The sequence below is a fragment of the Polistes dominula genome, unplaced genomic scaffold (genome assembly GCF_049000335.1).
Source record: "Polistes dominula isolate Pdom_NZ unplaced genomic scaffold, Pdom_raw_medaka contig_80, whole genome shotgun sequence".
NCBI classification, from domain to species: Eukaryota; Metazoa; Arthropoda; class Insecta; order Hymenoptera; family Vespidae; genus Polistes; species Polistes dominula.
Window position 1 is genome coordinate 402,167 of NW_028301111.1, and position 6,817 is coordinate 408,983.

The 6,817-nt window shown below is 30.4% G+C and overlaps 1 non-coding gene and 1 pseudogene across 1 annotated transcript; one reads left to right on the top strand and one right to left on the bottom strand.

Moving 5' to 3' along the window:
- Positions 1-346: 346 nt before the first annotated feature.
- On the top strand, positions 347-465 carry LOC149031110 (5S ribosomal RNA). The gene has a single exon (XR_016178033.1). It is a non-coding gene; the product is annotated as a 5S ribosomal RNA (ribosomal RNA).
- Positions 466-5,154: 4,689 nt separating this feature from the next.
- LOC149031111 (5S ribosomal RNA) lies at positions 5,155-5,273 on the bottom strand (annotated as a pseudogene).
- Between the last annotated feature and the right edge of the window lie 1,544 nt (positions 5,274-6,817).

The following is a 6,817-nucleotide window of genomic DNA, read 5'->3' on the forward strand; positions in this document are numbered from 1 at the left end:
AATTCAAGAACAGCGTGGGGATGGATATAAAGGGACGGGGATTGAGTCAGAGGGTGTCATAGTCGCAAGTCGTCATCAGTCGTTATTCAGTTGTAAGAGTGCACTTGTTTATATCTGTTGTTATCGTAAGATTGTGAAGCATTATTGTATCTTTTTCTAATACCTATTTTCAATATATCTTATCAGTAGGATTAAACTGGATGTATGTTAACCTCGCATCTCTAACCCAAACGAAAATCCTACATTTATGATATACATACCTAGTAACCTCAAAATCAATATTTATTTTTTTATTCTTGAAGTTAAGGAGTGCATGGCAAGTGCATTTAGTATATGGTTAGTTATCGTTAACGGCCATACCGTGATGAAAACACAAGTTCTCGTCCGATCACTTAAGTTAAGCATCACTGGGCACGGTTAGTACTTGGATGGGTGACCGCTTGGGAACACCGTGTGCTGTTAACACTTTTTTTTCCTTTTTTTATTCTATTTTTCTTATTAATGAATGGTACAAAATTCATCGTCAAGATCAAATTTAATTTAACATTTTTTGATAATATTTTCTTTTTCTCTTCTTTGTGTTTACATTATGGTTTATATACAAACTATTTTGTGAATAGTTAAAAATAAGAACTGTAAGAATACTTATTGTTCTTATGTTTTTGTCGATTGTTTCGTTTTCTTTGTCAATTTTTTAATTTATTCAAAATAATTATTACTTATTTCATTATATTTATTGTAAAAACTTTCAAGAATATGTAGAAATTCATTATTTATAAAAATATTAGTTACTTTTTACATTTAATATATCTATAAAAATAAATAAATAGTTATTTAAACAGCTTCGATAATGACATCTAAATTTTTAGCCTTATTTTTGATAATGTACATTTTACCAATCAATATTAGCTTTATAATACATTCATCACAGGAAATATTAAATTTCTTTAGTTTAATCCTACGTGATTTTCTGCATTTTAATCTGCCTTGGACGAAACTCGATCGTAAAGATTAGAAAATGAGAACGGATATCCGAACCCTACTGTTTATGACTTGTACTATTTACACAGCTGCATCAGGTATAGAGTTATTTTCTGAGATCCTTGGACATGATCGTGATTTTTAAAAACCTATAGGAGTGTTTTGTCTGTGTCTTATCGCTAAGTTCCATATGGCCGGACATAAGCGAAGGTTTTTTTCTCTTGTTATTTGTATGATAGTAAATTCTAACCCATTATCCGAAAAAATACGAAAATGCAAAAAAAATATTTAATTAATTGTATAATGATATTCATACTAACTAACAAAAAAAGCATAATTATATTTTGTTTCATTCTCTCGCAGGCTTAATCCTATATATACATATATATATATGTAAAGAAAGTGTACTTTCTTTGATTTAAATTTGCCGCGCTTTCATAGACCAGCGCGCCTTCTATAATAGAATCGTTATGTTAGTGAACTAGAAAATATACCGCGGTATTCATAATCCGGTCTCAAGGCAATCCTTAAGGTTATCTTAGCTAAGGTCGTCTTATAGCTTTTAAGACTACATGTATTCATAGAAATACATTAAGATGATCTTAGGTAAGACTTTTGTATCATGCGTGACTTAAGCTTAGCTTTGATAAGATAACGCTTAAGATAATCTTAATTTAGGGATCCTGTAGGAGGGATGCGCCATACATATTCAGCTCATGTGCCATTGGCTGAAAATTTTGAGGGACCGCTTCCGATCCAACGCGCAGCCATGTTTATCTTTAGTATGTATTAACGGCTGTGGTTAGTTTAAGTTTGGAATACTTATAGTTTTTATTGTGATATTTATGTTTAATTATTTTGTTTTTTTTTAGTAGTTTTCTATAAGTGTAAGTTTAATTTACTCATTTGATAGTTACAAGTATAAATGTACAAACCTAACCTATAACTTATCGTTTGTTTACAGACTTATTGTTTGTGATGAATAATCATGGTTCGACAATGTATTCTTAATTACTACAAAAGTTCAACAAAAACTACGCAAGACCGTAAATACCTTATACCATCGCGTAGGCGTAAGGTATAAGGTATAAATCTCAGTTCGAGTAAAACTATGACCATGTACCACATTGAGAAATAAAAATATGTTAAAATAAATCTATTTTTTAATTGTTTCATATATTTGTCTTATTATTATTATTAATAATATAATATATATATAGTAGATAATTATATTTATCAAAATTGTATAAATTCCTACAAATTGTTTTGAAATTTCAAAATACTATAATGCCTTTATCAAATCAAACTTAATTAAGTCTTTCTTATTGAATTTATAATAATTTTTTCGTGTAACCAATTCAATTTTAATATAAATTTTTAATTATCATTAAATATAGTTCATTTTTTTTCTGTATTTGATGCAATTCATTATTTCATAATTATTTCAATGTTTGAATCATTCGCGCGCAAAATCGAGTTCCGGTCCCCCAGTAATGTACATGGCGCATCCCTCCTATAGGATCCCTATCTTAATTTATATTCGTCGATTTCCGTAATAATTCTCATGTATCCGATAATTTGATTCGCTTAAAATGTTCACACACACACACACACACACACACACACACACACACACACACACACACACACACACACACACACACACACACACACACACACAAAATTTGTTATTTATTCAAGGTATTTTGTAATACCAAAGATAAATTTAATTTTTTGTATAAGCACAAGAAAGTGCAATTGTTAGTTATAATTAAGTTTATAATTACAGTTTTTAAGACATATTTAGTTTATATGCAAATGGCAATAAATGTTATTATTGAATAAGAAAATAAGAAAATTACTACCAATATTTTATTAAAGCAATGAATACATTATAATACCAGAATCGCAGATAATAAAATACAAAAATATTTTTCCAATGTTTTACAATTTTTTTTTCATAATTGTATTCCAAATATTATACATTATTTAACTTTATTTTTTAAGTAGCCCAATAAGAAAAAGTCGAGTGGCATTAGATCTGGTGATCTATTGCCGATGAACAAACATGGTCTAAAGGAGCGTATAACAATGTATTGTTCCAATATCAATTAAAAAATGTAATAAAAAATGTAAAAAAGCGCAGTAGAAAATGTTTAGAATACAATGGAGGAACATTATTCGAACACTTATTTGAATAAAATACATTGCTGATATAAAACATCAAATATCTCGTAAACTATTGACATTTCGATGACCTTCACTTAATACTTTTTAACGCAGAATAAAAAAAGGAATCGAATAGTGTAAGAAAAAAATATAAAGTTCTATTTAAAAAATAAGTGCAACTGCATCTAGCGGGTGCATCGATGCATTTTTAAAAAAAGTAAGGTCATAGAAAGTTGACATGTGATGTGCCATATAACTTTTTCCTTTTATTAATTTTCTCTAATGTTACTTCAAAAAAAGTTATTACTCGTCCCAGTTACAAGAGTCACCCTGTATATATATATATGTTTATCTCTTTTTCTCTTTTTAGTGACATAGCACTTATTCAGTTATGTAACATTCGGGTATTCTCACCATTACATCTTCTGTCTGCGTTGCATCTGTTTTCAAATAATCCTGATTCTAAAGAAGTTTTCACTTAAAAAAATGATGAAAGCAACTACAGTGTACTAATACAGCAAAATACAGTAAAATACAGTAAAATACAGCGAATACAATAAAAAGAAATAACAATAGTAATTGTGCGGTTGTAGGGACGTTGGTTGGTTCTCACTTTCCTGCTGTGCACACTTACGTTCACGCACTTTCCCTCTCTGTTCGGAAAAGGAATGCTATTATCCTTTTACACTTCTACCTTATAAGGGAGAAACTAGTTCATCCAAAAAAAAAAAACGCACTTCAATTCTAATGAAATGAAGATGTATTTAACCCATTGCCGCAAATGACGGCTATAACCGTCCGATCTTCGTATTTCTAAGCACGATCGTCAAATAAAAGTGTGCGGCAATGGGTTAAATACTCTGATTTTACAGCAGACCAGAGTGGTCATCGATCCATGTATCGTTATCTGCAATAATCTGTTTGTTTCTTACTAGTACTAATCTCTGATTTATAAAAACGGAAATAGAAATATCATAAGTATTATCTCATATTTATCGTATAACACTCGAAGAACCCGAAACTGCACAAATAAGTTCGTCGAACCAATATGTTTATATAATCGTTGAAATGATTTCAGAATTTATGACCCTCCAGAATTTTCTTAATCTTTAAGTAAACGATACCTTATACCTACTGCCTATCTTATTCTATGATATTTTATTTCATTGACTTATCGTAGGATTTTGTTTAACAGAAATTGAATATTAAAAACACACGTGTTAGAAGTGAAACCTTCAAAAAACTAAGTCTCGAGAGAATGAGACGAATGCACAGTTTCAAGAGTAAGATAATTGTAAGGTTTATTTACTATAATATTATTACCATATATAACAAAGGTCACCGGTATGGTCTCTGGATGGAATGGATGATAAAACGTACACATTTCCAAATTCAAGTAATAAAAATTGAATGCTGAATGCAATAGTCTTAGATAGCTCCAAAATCGTAGGATGTTTATCGAGGGAAATAATTCACACACACATGAACACACACGCACAAACAATTCACCCAAGTGTGGTGTCGTGTGCGTGTCCCGTGTCTCGTGTCTCGTGTCCTGTGTCCAGTGTCTCGTACGTTGTCGTGAACTAGTCTCGTGAAAGAGCCTCGTAAACGAGCTTATATTTATTTTATTAATTATTTTTATTATTAAATATATATCAATCTATAATAAAAATAAAAATAATAATAATAATAATATATTATATATAATGTAATAATATTATGATTATTATATTACCAATTAAATATTTTATATTAAATAATGTAATATTATTAATTATATATTTCATAGAAAATAATACAATATTATTTCAACTATATATTCATATAAAAAATAATATTATATTAATCTGAAAAAAAAATAATATTATATTATTAATCATATATATATATTAATAATTAATATAAGATATTATCAGAAAATATTAAATTAGGTTTGATCTTGACGATGATTTTTTTACCATTCATTAATAAGAAAAATAGAATAAAAAAAAGAAAAAAAAGTGTTAACAGCACACGGTGTTCCCAAGCGGTCACCCATCCAAGTACTAACCGTGCCCAGTGATGCTTAACTTAAGTGATCGGACGAGAACTTGTGTTTTCATCACGGTATGGCCTTTTTAACTTTTTTTTTAACTTTTTAATATGTTTATTTTGGCACAAGAAATTTACAATATGTTTTACAGAACTATAAAAATAAACAAAAGTTTGAAATAAAAATTTTAAAAACGCCTAACTTATATGATAACTAAATTAGGAACTAAATAATAATCGCTTATTTAATTTGGCTAAGGGGAGATTAAAAAGGAGTCCCTGTAGCAGACGCTAGGCACAGTCTTTTGACTAGAGTGTTTAATAAGCCTCTACGCTAAATAATTGTACATTTACTTGAATTGCATCCCAAAAAGTGCAGTAAAAAGGAAGCACGCATAACTTGTTTAAAACTTAAAATTACGCTTAAACTAATAAGGAGCGAAAAGGAGCGGAATAATGGAGTAAGAGATAGGGAAGATCAGGAGCATAGGAAATTACTATATACAGGGGGGGGGAAACATAGGTTCTACCTTAGAATAACTTAGAAAATAAAAATGCATCCTACACACTTAGGAGTTAAATTGCCTTATCTAAAGTTTTCTTAGACTTTATTTTGTATCACTGGGGATTGATTCGGTCTTCAAGCCACCAGTAGTGTAGATAATTTAAATTTTTTACCTCATGAATGTCTCGCTTGGGTACTCTCGCGTCATATCGATAACCGAGCTCCGAAAGAAGTGCTGATGCAAACTCATGTAGATTGTTGTGTGCATCATAAGCTATCGCCTTTTTTGTTCTACGCCTTGAGATATGGTATAACAGTGGGACTGCTTTTCTATTTTGAACAATACCCAATTTATCGAGATAAAGGAAGGCTTCCGGAGGTACAAATCCAGTATTTAAAGCCACCTTTATATAATTATCGTCTGGATAAGGAATAGGAAAGATGAGACTGTTACATGAAACAGTTGCCACATTAGCAAAATAATTTCTGATTAATTTAATAATAAAGTTGTCAATTCTATTAATGTTGGCTTTTTCATAGATAATTATATTGCTGACATGTTTGGTGTAATTTGATTTAGCTGATCTGTAAAGTCCTAAGCAAGCTCTTAGGCATCGTCTCTCGAAAATTCGGAATTTCTCCATTATATTAGCGCACACATTATACCATATCTCGCAGCCATAAGTCAAGATAGGCCTTATGAGGCTTTGGTAACAGATAATTTTCGCTTTCGGCGATAATGCACGCGAATGAAAGAGTCTCGCGCATAAAGTAAACACAGTTTTCGCTTTTTGGAGTTGCTGTAGAGGGTGAGCATTCAGTAAAAATCTCTCGTCTATATATAACCCTAAGTATTTGACAGCTTTTTTATGTGGGATCTTTTTGCTTGCAGCTGGGTCTGCATTTATGTGGAATGATTTGTAGTTATTTTTGATGATACATGAGGCTTTTTGCGTCGACGGTCTAAAAAGTATTGTTTCGCACTTGTCAATGTTTACTTTTAATTTCCACGCCGTGTAATAAGAAAAAATACTATTAATCGCTTTTTGCAAGTCCGCTTGAACTTTTCTCGGATCCTTTCCAGCTCTGTAAACTATTAAGTCATCAGCAAATGCAATCATCGAGCAT